The sequence below is a fragment of the Canis lupus genome, chromosome 12 (assembly GCF_048164855.1).
Source record: "Canis lupus baileyi chromosome 12, mCanLup2.hap1, whole genome shotgun sequence".
Classification (NCBI taxonomy): domain Eukaryota; kingdom Metazoa; phylum Chordata; class Mammalia; order Carnivora; family Canidae; genus Canis; species Canis lupus.
In genome coordinates, this window is record NC_132849.1 from 47,581,180 (window position 1) to 47,593,599 (window position 12,420).

A 12,420-nucleotide genomic window follows, 5' to 3' on the forward strand; every position below is an offset into this window, starting at 1 on the left:
ATGAAGTAGCTGCTAATATTATTCCTGTTTTATATATGAGAAAGCTGCCACAGCAAATGATTAAGTGCCTCCACCATGATGGGCAAGAAGCAGGCCCAGGAGGCACCCCGAGGTTGTGGGCTCTCATAGCCTGTGTTCCTGGTGCTGAGGCTGCAGAGAGATTGGCTTCTGAAGGCTGCAATTCCCTGTCCCTCCACCTTGCCCACCTACACAGACACCCATTAGCCACATTGGCCTCTTGTGTCAGATGAGCACACCCAGTTGCTTCCTGCCTTCCGGTTCTTATCCCTGCTTCAAATGCTTTTGTCATCTCCACATATACTTTCTGTTCCTCATTATCCAGGCCTCCCATTAAATATCCCCTCCTTTGGCCATCCTGTCTAAAATCCTCTCTGCCTTCATTCTTGACTCTCTTATTCTGTTTTGTTTTTGTAGCATTTACTATTACCTGAAATGAAATTATTTGGACATTTCTTTACTTGTTTCTTGTCTGATTATCTTACCAGGTGAAAAGGTGATAAGGAACTTTTGGACCTTATGATTCTTAAAGCACTGTCTTGTTGGGTTTTCCAATAATTTGGTGGGATGTACAGTTTAGGTATTCTTATTCCCAGTTTTTGATAAGAATGCCAAAGGTCAGATAGCAGAATTGATTTATTCAAGGTCACATACTTAGTCTACGGCAGAGATAGAATTATACTATCCATGGGCCTCCTGATGCCTGGTCCAGTGCTCTTTTACCTGCACCAAGAAATACCCATTCTGTGTGACCAGCAATAATCAATCTCATTATTTTGGGGTCCTGGAAAGCATAAGCCACTGAGTTAGCCAATGACATTGACTTAATATTTCTCATGAGGTCTTTCATCATCCCCTCCTTCAACATGAAACAAAGAAAGCATAGATTATTTTATTAATTTTTATGACATTCTCAGTCCACAAAGTTTCAATTTGTTACAAAAATATGTAGTAAAACAAAATGCATAAATAAGAAATTAGAGCAAAAGAAGAAAGAAAAACTAGCTGGAAACATAAAGTGGACTAGAAGTGAATCCCCAAAATGCAAGCTTAAAAGACCTATCACTGTGAATTGGACATACTTTAGGCTCTACATTTTCTAGCAGGTGTTGTCAAAAGAAAAAAAGAACTTGGCTGGTTACATAATTCAAAGTGTCTTTCCATGAAAACAGAACAACTACTCAAGAGAAAAATAGCTATTTCATTTTTTAAACTGGAGGTTAATTTCTCTTGAAAGGAAAGCATTGAGTACAGGGTTTCTCAATTTTTCTAAGCCTATAACCTTTTTGATAGCAATAAAAACTCCACCCTTCCATTGAGAATTATTGATGAACAGAAAATGGATTCTATGTTCTATATAGTCCCATTAACTAGGACAATTTTGTTGGTCTTTTCATTCCATAGATTGTAGCAAAAATAAGTACTGCTTTATTTTCCAAGTCAAGAATTAACCCATCTCATCCCTCAGAGATAATGATATATCCTTTCCATGGGGCACGGTGTCCCTGCCCCCATCACAAACATCATTGGCTTAGACAAGGGTAAACAATAGATGCTGAAATCAGTGTATGAAAATTTGATGAGGGACAGGATATTTAATCTCAAAATATCTCCACGTATTTTTTTCACTCTAATTTTTTTAAAAGTACCTCCACTTATTAATAACAAAATGGAAAGCACTAATTTTACAATGGTCACCAGTTTAACAGAATGATCAAGGTTAGTGATCAAGGTTATGGGGCAAGTTGACATATGACTCCTGATATGATACACTGAGAAAGTACATCACCTCTGTGGCATTCCTGCCAAAAATGTGTGATCCAAATATAATCATAAGGAAGCATCAGACAAAAGCAAGTCATTCTACAAAATAACTGGCTGGTACTCTTCAAAAAGTGAAGGTCAAGAAAACATGGAGAGTGAGAGACTGTTCCAGATTAAGAGAGAAAAAAGACACAGGACAACTGGATGTCGTGTGTAATCCTGTGTTGGATCCTGGGCAAGAATTTGGTTTTGATTTTTCTTCCTTCTTTAGTTACCTCATCTTTAAAAAACACAGGGGCTGTTGTTGGGGGCAATTGCCGAATTTGAGTAAGATCTCTAAGAATTAGGTAATATTAAATATGATTTTCCTGGTTTCGATAACTTATGTAAGAGAGTGCTGAAAAATAATACACACTGAAGTTTTAGGGGTAAATGGGTGTCATAAGTCAACAACTTACTCTCCAGGGATCACACACACATGAAGAGAATGTGATAGAATATTAACAGTTGTAGAATTTGCAGGACCAGTATCTGGAATTCTTTTAATTATTCTTGCAAGTTTTCTGTAAATTTAAAACCAAATGCAACCTAACAGAGAATGCCAGATCTAATGAGCTGGTTTTAAGGGCTCCTGGGCTAGCCGGCTGCAACTCCACCTTTAAATGGGAGGAACACCTGTTTACCTGAGAGTGAACTTCAATCAGATGTCAGGCAGCCTCTGGCACTGTTCCCATTTCCAGGATACTTTGTTTTTAATTGACTTGTTTTGTAGACTCATCCTATCTCACTGGTGAGGTCCTGTCTTCAAATCTTATTGTGATAGAATTCCTTGTTAGCGGAAAGCAAAGACTGACATTCTAGGAAGTTTTTAAGTATTTCTCACCTTAAAATATCCTAGTTAATTATCAGCACCTTCTCCTGCTTCCTTACCCGTGTTATTTATATCCTGCTGGGAAGATTGCCACCAGTGTCTTTCTGTTGCCTTCATCCACCTCTTTTTGATATATTTTCTTTTCCTCTGCTTTTTCCTTTCAGTTTTTGTATTTTATTTTATGCCGACAGTTTTATAAGGAATAATTTTAATAGGTACATGTTGTAAAATGGAAATATTTTACTGGGATATTACATAAAATACACAGGAGAAACTAGGGTATAAATTATATTTTTATCGTAAGATTTTACTGCAAATAAGTTCTCATATACAATCGTTTATTTATGATAAGAGCAAATTCTTTTTACTTATAGCTGCTTTTGAATTTGGTGCTTCAGTAAGGAAGCTTATGTGTAGCTACATAAAAGAAGGTTCTATTTTGGTGAGAAATGAATCTCTTATTTCAGGAGTGTTATTTTTCCTGTTGACTTACAGAGATAGGGAAAAAGAGAGGAGGTGGTGGTTGCTGAGGGATGTGGGGAGGCATCAGTTTTTGATTATAAGAGAAGTCTGTGCTATTCTCTGACACTTGCAAAGGGATGCATATTGCCAGCCCTCAACTGGATCTCCATGCCAAGTTAGCTCTGACCTACCCTCAATCTACCCCCACCCAACCTACCCTGCCAAGCTCCAGCCTTTTCCTATACCTTAGCAAATTCTGCTCATGGAGTGAGACCTGGACACCTCCATGGGATGGGATTTCATGCTCATGGAAGCAAATGGGATTAAAGTGTATAAGTCTGATCTCTGGTTTCTAAACAATAACGCAGTGATCTGTGCGTCTCTGGGAGAGATTGACAAGATACCTTCCACAAAAGTGACCTTCTGCCACAAGCAAGATTATAAAATGATGCCAAATTTCCTGCTTGAAAGTTTTCCTTGTTTGAAAATTATGCTTTTTTTAATATTTCCCCTGAAACATATGAATAATTTTGACTGTTGGGGTCCCAGGTAATTGTCATTGGGTACCACAATGCACCCATCTTTTCTACCCCTCAGGGAAACAGGACAAAGGGTGAGGTGCTTCATATATGACACTGGTTTTGTTCAGACCGGCTCCCCTCCATTGCAGACTCCTTCGGGTCTGCACCCAATCTGTTTTGAACTAGAGAGGCTCAGATTGCTTGGATAGCTAAGAAACCTCCTTATCACCAGCCACCCTTAGGCACAGGGCAAGAGCAGTACAGACACAGCCTGGCTATTTCTGGGCCCTGCATTTGATTGAGAATACAAGACCAAGGGAACTGTGTAGCCTGCCTCTGTTTCTTGCTGACATGCAATTTCGATCTCATTGAAATAGGAAATTAAATGAAATTCAGTCTTGCCCCTTGAGAGGAGGTATTCCTAATTTTGGCAGGCCATGAAAAATGTCCTATTGGAAACTCAAATGCAACAAAGAAGACACGCTTATTGAATGGTCTATTCACAAACATTTATGGTGTCTTCTTTATAGACTCATATTCCTTCCTGAAGAACCTCCTCCTCTTGATTTCCCATTTCTGTTAATGGTGCTAACGTTTTTCCCATTACTTGGGTGAAGTTAAGAAATTACACGTTCTGAAATGCAGAGTTTCGGGGAAGGGCTCTTAAGAAAACCAATGGGTTGATTTATTTGAATTTTAACTAGCCTCTTTTTTTTTCTTTGCCAAATCAGAAATTATCCTCCCCCTTCCTTCTTTTTTTTATATCTCTTCTCTTCCTTCTCTTACCTTTCTCCTCTCTTCTTCCAAAACATTCTTTGCATGAGGTGGAGAGTTTACTTAGAAATTCAGGGCCAGCATTTAATGAAATGGTTCTGAGAAGTTCTTAATTAATTAATTAATTAATTTTATTTAAAAACTTATTTATTTATTTAGGGATAGAGAGACTCTCAAGCCTTGAGACTCCCTGCTGAGCATGAAGTCCCACACTGAGCTGGATCTCATGACCCTCAGATCATGACCTGAGCCAAAATCAAGAGTTGGATGCTCAACTGACTGAATCACCCAGGCATCCCAGTCCTGAGAAGTTCTGGTTTTATTTATTTTTCACACAGCTTAGGTTTTGTGCAAGTACCCTTTATATATGGCAATTCAGGAAAAAAGTAAACCAGCATTTCTTATTTTTACTTATCCATTTTTCTGATCTACTGCTGTGCATACAGATTCCACCAGGAATATTCAGTGACTATCTACTTAGGACATCTGGCTTCTGGATTCCTCTAGTCAGTTGATATTTTGATGGTCTTAGGCACTCTGATGAAACAGCTTCTCTATGCACTTTAAGAATACTATGCAAAGGGAAAATCAATTTAAAAATTGCCATGATTTTGTTTCTCTAATAGATTGACCTTTGCTGTTGCCAAGTTCCCATGCGGTCTTTTTCCAACATGCACAGATAGTTTTAATTGGGTTGTAATCAAGGTATAGATACATTTTTACATTTTGCTTTTATTCTTTTTAAACACTTATCAATATTGCCACATAATTTTATTTTTGTAGCAATTACTGAGCACCTGTCATTTTTCAGCTACTGTGTTAGAAAAGAGAATGAGACCTTATGGTGGCTAGACAGCTGGAATCAAGTAGATCAGGGTTCAGTTCTTGGCTACACCATCTGCTCACTTGGTGCCTTCAGCATAAACTTAACTCTTTTGAACCTCAGTTCTTCATCTTTTGAATTGTGAATAATTAACATACTTTATTAGAGTTGTGAGATTTTAATGAGATATAGATAAAATGCAAAAGCACGGCCCAATGGTTGGCATATTATAAGCATTAAGTCAATGGTGGTGACTGAAATGCTGATATGATTGACTAAGATGATGTGCCATGACCTCAAGGAGTTTGGTTGAGGGAGACATATGCAAAAACACATGAGTAAGTACTGACAGGAGCTATGATAAACTTCTGTCATGGGTTTATTAGAAGCCCCAAGACAAGCATGGTTGATTCCACCTGACAATGGAAGTGTAAAAAATAGTCAAGAAAAAAGTCTTTACACAGAGGCTTTAAGTAAACTCTATCTTGAAGGCAAACTGCCACTGGTTGCACAGGTAAGGCCTCACTAATTCTAAGGATGCACGAGCAAAGCCCAGCTAATATTTTCAGTTGGGTTGTGAAGGCTGAGAAGGATTTTGTCAAGTGGAGATGAAGGAAGAATATTCCAGGTAAAGAGTACAACATAAGCAGACATGGAGTTCTGGATGTTTATTTAGGAAATGAATACGTTTACATGCTCAGTGCAGTAGGAACAGAGGCCTCTACGTGGGGCCAGTGCAAGAAATGAGGTTGGAGAGGCAGGTGGAACAGTTTGCAGAAGCCCCTGGGGCTTCTCTAAGAATTTGGAATACCATTAGACAGGGCCATAGTAGGAATGCCATATTCATAAGACCCATCTGGTGGCGTGATGGAGCCTGAATTGAAGAAGACAAAACCAGAGTAAGGAACAAACTTACTGCAGTGGTCCAGACCAGAGGGGACAGGGCCCGAGCCAACTCTGTATAATATTTTAACATATTAATGTTCCATATAACATAAACATCTTCTTTCTCTTTGAACTTTTGCTGTTCTCAATATTACCATGGTTTGCATGTTTATGAAGATACTTCTTTCAAATATTTTCCTTAAGCGAAAGGGTGTAAACCTCTGTATGACACTTGATAATGATAGATAAATTTGTCTCAAAGAGGTTTTCTAAATTGTATTTTCAACAAGCTACATCTGTGTATGAGTTTCACAGCACCATTAGCAATGTTGGGTTCAACCATTCCTCTCTTTGTTGTTTTAGAAGGCATAAAACTGTTGTTTTAATTTGCCTTTCCTTGATATCTACGGAAATAAAATGTTTTTCCCATTTGTCTTCTAATTATGTGTCCTCACTTGTGAATTGTGTGTCCTGTCCTTTGCCCATTTGATAAGCAATTGTGTTAAATCCTTTTTTGGCTGGCCTCTCTTCTGGCAACTCTCCACATATGCATTTCCCCACAGGCTCTCTTTCTAATTTCTTTTCTCTTTGATCTATTGAAACCAAATCCTTTTTCTAACTCAATATTACAATAGACATAACAATTCTAATTGCTCTATTGATTCATGGCCACTGCAGTCATGGGCACATTAGGAAGAACAAGGCTTCTCTATCAGAGACCAGGGTTTGAAAGCCTGGCTTTGTGCTTTCTAGCTGTGTGGTTTGGTGCAAGCATCTTAATCTGTCTGAACTGGGATGGATGAAATGGGTTTATCTGGGAAATGGGTGTAGTAGTATATGTTAGGATCAGGTCGAGACTGTATTTGGTCATTGGTAGCACCCAAGTACAGTGACTTAAATTTGAAATAAGTGGTAGTCTATTTCTTCATGTTAAATAATTTTGAAGGACTGGGGCCCAGTGCTGGAATGGAGTTCCATAAGCCCTTCTTTTGCCTATAGTGTAGTTGTGGGACTGAGTAGCCTTCTTCCTTAAAGATCAGGAAAGCAATTGGTGGATAGTGTTGGATAGTGGCAAAGCTGAACCTATTCACTTACTCATTGAACAAATATTTATTAAGTACCTATAGTATGCAGAACTCCAAAATTTTCTCTACTGTGAAATATGCCTGCTAAGTCAAATAAGAGAATCTTGGTTATTACATTGATGCTAAATCATGAAGAATGATTATCTCCTTCTTTAGGTAGACCCACACTTGGAATCTCTGGGTTCTGAGGTAACTCTGGCCTTCTACCTACTTGCCCAAGTATCCTTGCAGTAACCTCCCATCTCATAGAAGGCATCCATGTAAACCAAATGCAGGCTTATACATAGGCTTTCAGGATTTTTCAAAAGAAGAGTCCATATCCTTATCACCAGATCAAGTCAATGATGGATGTTTGCTTTCTGGGTCTATGTAATAGTCTGGCATGTTGGTTAGAAGAATAAATCTAGTGATTTTACGGTCATACTATTTATACAGATGCTTCTGGAGCATCATGAGACCATGTCACAGAAAGAAGGTCTCACAGATCCCCTGCCAGCTTAGAGAATAGAATTCTCTGGTTCCTTTCATATGGTTTATTATTATTATTACCAGTAGAATCATCGTAATTTTACTTCTGTCAAAATGTATTCATTACAAATGAAATTTCTGTTCAGATCTCGAAGCTCATGCCTAAAAGCAAAGATATTAGAATTAATGAGCATTTTTGCTGATGAAAAGAAAAATCACTGAAGGGTGATTGGACTTTAGCCTTTTAATGGGTTTGATATTCTTCTTTCATTAGGGTTGACAAGGGCATGTCTGGCTTCCTCATGCTGTGTGCTGTGGCTTAAGAATATACTTTATGTGACATGAAGCTAGCTTTTCTTTCATAATAAAATAGTCCAGTAATCATGAGTACATATAAACAAAGCTCCACTGAATGATGAGTCTGGCAGCAGGAGGGGACCAATGTTGACCTTGTTAGCATGTGGTGAAAGGGCTTTGATTGGCTTATTAAAATGTCAGTGAATTTGGTTTCAATTTTTTTTTTTCAGGCTGTGGACACCAAGGATTTACTAAGAGCAAGCCCACTCACGGAACTGGTAAACTCTGAAGGACCTGCAGGTGAAGACAAGCATGACAAGGCTGGTAAGTAGAGGGCACAGACTCTGACACATTTTGTGGTTTTGTGGTTCAAATGGATGTGGATGTGACTGGAACATACTGTAATGGAGGGGTCAAGTGTCAACTCACAGGAAACACAATTAGAATCCTCTGGGGCCTTAGGAGTTTGGGGATTCTTATTGACTGGGTTGGGAAGAGTTTTCATACTGAGGACAGGCACTCTTTTTTGTTTAATGCCTCAAGGCATGAGATTATGGAAAATGGGAAGAAGAAGAATGGAAGTATCAAATCTAATAGGCTCTGTCTGTCCCCATTTTGTGAACATGCTGTTCAGATGGCTTCTCTGAACTGTTTTTATTCACACTCTAATACCAAGTGGGTGGGCTTTTCCCCCCACACCAACCAATTCTCCAACATCAACTGGGTAGACTACAACTCAGTTTAATCTGGCATGAAGTACCCAGAGTCAGTACAGAGTCCACTGGTTGGAGGCTCTGTCTCATGAGACTGCCTCCATGCCAACAGCACGTCTCAGATTGCCCCCTGTGCTTCTGACCAACTGGCTATAAATTGGGGTTCCCATAACTCCATCTTCAGGTTTGACAGTTTGTCAAAACAGTCTATAAAACCAGGAAAAAGACTTTACTTGTGTTTACTAGTTTATTAGACAGGATATTATACACAATACAAATGAACATCCAAGTAAAGAGGGACATAGGGTGAGATCCAGAAGGGTCTTGAGTTCGGGAGCTCCTGACATGTGGAGTTGGGGTACGCTACCCTCCCAGCACATGGATGCAGTCACAGCCTGGAAACTCTCTAAACCCTTGTTCAGGGGTTTTTATGGAGGTCACGTTATTTTATTATTTTATTTTTCTAAAGATTTTATTTATTTATTCATGACAGACACACACACACATACACAGAGAGAGAGAGAGAGAGAGAGAGAGAGGCAGAGACACAGGCAGAGGGAGAAGCAGGCTCCCTGCAGGGAGCCCAATGTGGGACTTGATCCCAGACCTCAAGATCATGCCCTGAGCTGCAGGCATATGCTCAACCACTGAGCCACCCAGGCATTCTTGGAGGTCACTTTAGAGGCATGATTGGTTAAGTCATTGGCCATTGCTGATTGAGTTCAGTCTCTGGCCTTTCTCCCCTCTCCAGAGGTTAGGGGATGGGACTGAAAGTTCCAAGTTTGTGATTAAGATTTGTTTTTTTTTTCTGCTGAGCAATCCCCAACATGAAGCCACCCAGGAGCCCCTAGGACCAGTTGTTTTCACCAGCATACAAAAGGCACTCATCACTCTGGAGATTTCAAGGGTTCTAGGAGCTGTGTGCTGGGAACCTGGGACAAAGACCAAATATTTATTTTTTATTATATCACAGCCTCATTAACCAATGGAACAAAGAAAGTGGGGCCAAAGTGGGCGGTCTCTTGGGGAAGACACCATCCGCAGCTGAATACAAGTCACAGACTGTGCCATGGTTCTGGGGTGGGATAGTTACCTCTTGTCTCTGCCCTTTTTCGCAATACGTACCTAGCATCTATTATATGCCAAAAATTTTTCTTGAGATGGATACATATTTCATCTAGACATTGTTCATACCACCAAGGAGCTTGAAATATTGGAGGAGATGGTATGCAAGCAACTGTACATAATACATGTGGGAAGCCATTTTCAGAGTCTTCCAGAAGTGCTCTGGGAACACAGAAGAGAAAGCAATTAATTCTGCCGGGAGATTTGGGTAAGTTGTCACAGGGGACATAACATTTTCAGTGGGGCTGTGAAAAATGAGAATGATTTTACCAAGTGGAGATGGAGGAAGTATATTCCAGGTAGAGGATACAGCACAAGCAAAGACAGTGAGTTGTAGATGTTTATTCAGGAAACAGTGAACTGATCAGCATGGTTATAACAGAAAGTGTCTAACCAGGAGCAGTCATAACAGTGCAGATGAATCAAGCACTTATTATATGCTAGGGACTTTTTTTATGCATATGAGTTTATTTCATCCTGAAAACAATCCCATGAAGCAGTTACTAATATTATCTTCACTTTATACTAGAAGATATAGAGGAATAGAGAGGTTCAAAAAGTTTCCTAGGGTTGTAACCTATGGCCTGGAGCCAGGATTAGAGAGTAAACAGGCTCTAATTGACTAGAAAGACAGATTATAGGACTTTATATCTCAAGCCACAGGCTTATTCTTAATCTCTGTCCCTCCCAGAATCCTCTGATGCAGGGCAAACAATACGATCCGTTTGGATGCAGGAAGAATAATATTGAATTTTCTATTTGTTCTGTCTCATCTTTTTTATGATTATTTTAGTGCGTTTCCTAATGTGTCCATAGTGTTAGTGCCTTAGAACATGTGTATCATTTATAAATAATAGGCATAGGTTTAAAGACCGATGGCCTAGAGCAGTAATTTTCATGTGGGTTTCCTGACCAGCAGCATCATCCTCACCTGGCAACTGGTTAGAAATGCAAATTTTCAGGCCCTACCACAGACTTGCTGGATCAGATGCTGCTGGAGTGAGCCCAGCAATGTGTATTTTCACAAGTCACCTGAGTGAGACTCATTGATCTAGGCAATGCAACTGTTAAGATGGAATGAAAAAAATGAGAACCAGAAACATGGTATTCTTTAAAAGATCATTAAAATCGTCATGGCAAGAATTGAACAGCCTCTGGGTCAAACAGGAGAAGTGGATTTCAGACATATTTGAAGAGACAAGTGTGATTGAATTTGGGGGTGAGGGAGAGGGCATTAAATCCAGACATGGCACCTCGATTCTATACACAGCCCTGCTGTCTCTGTGTATGTCTTGGTCTTGGTTTTTGGTCAGATCATCTGATGGCGAGAACTGATAATGAATGATCCTGTTTAATTCGAAGCATGTAAAGGTATTCAAGATGAACAGGCAGTTGGAAAATTAGACTTTCCTACTCAGAAGAGACATGAGATTTGGAAATACATATTTGAGAAAGAACGGCATATATGTAGCAGTAGAAAACAGTGGACATGGATAAAATGAAGAACTTCTATCTGACCTAAATAATATTCGAGTTGGAATTATCTATGAAGAATGAGGGAGCATACATAGATGGAATAGGGACCTAAAACCTAAAACAGAGGCTGATGCTCGGAGCAACTACTGTGGGAATTAGGAAGACGAAACAGAGCATGAGAAAAAACTAACACGTATTGGCATGCTGGTCTCCCAGAGCACTTGGGCCCCATGGCAGGTACTCAACACCTGCTAGGTAGCTGGACAATCTGGTGAGCTCAGTGCTATAGTGTGGGCTTGAAATCAGGGGTTTCTAACCTTTTGGAGCCGTAGACCCCTTTGCTAGTCTAGGGAAGCTTATGAATCCTTTCTCAGAATAGTGTTTTCAAATATATAAATTAAAGCATGTATCATTAAAAAGGAAGCCTATTATGATAAGATATTCTCCAAATATCAAAAACAAATTTGGATATATATTAGAATATATATTATAATAACATATATCTATCTATTAATATTTTATTTATTTATTTATTTATTTAGAGCATGAGTGGGGGGAGGCGGGGTGGAGAAGGGCAGAGAGAGAGGGAGAGAGAATCCCAGGATCCCAGGCAGCCTCTGTGCTGAGAGCGGAACCCAATGCAGGGCTCAAGTTCATGACCCTGAGATCATGACATGAGCTGAAATCGAGAGTCGGATGTTTAACCAACTGAGTCACCCAGGCACCCCTACATATATATCTTTATTAATGCATCAAATAATGAGTGGGATTAGCAACCATAAAGTCAAAATTGTGATGAGTATAAATGATAGTTTGAGATATCTGCAGCAACTGTTAAGGGATATGGAAATATGGGTGATTAACTGGTGACAAAAATCACAGATACTGTTAATACTTTTTTGTTTTGGTACGTTGCAGTCGCAATTGAAATTAATGATAAATTCAGTTTAAAGATCAAGGAAAATAAGTAATTTTTTCCCACAAATGTATGTAGACCCTCTGAATTTTATCTGTGGACTCCACCAGGGTACATAGGGGAGAAGTCCTGTGCTAAATGAATAGACAGACTATATATATATAGTCACCAAACCATTTGCAGATAGGAATTAATCTTCTGGACCAGTTTTCCTATGCCTCA

At 39.3% G+C, this 12,420-nt stretch overlaps 1 long non-coding RNA gene across 1 annotated transcript in view; it reads left to right on the plus strand.

Moving 5' to 3' along the window:
- The first annotated feature begins 9,823 nt into the window (after positions 1 to 9,823).
- LOC140600725 (uncharacterized) overlaps positions 9,824 to 12,420 on the plus strand; it is a 34,311-nt gene continuing 31,714 nt past the window's right edge. Inside the window, exon 1 of the long non-coding RNA XR_012003886.1 lies at positions 9,824 to 10,014. This is a non-coding gene — a long non-coding RNA (uncharacterized lncRNA). The remainder of the gene's footprint in view (positions 10,015 to 12,420) is intronic.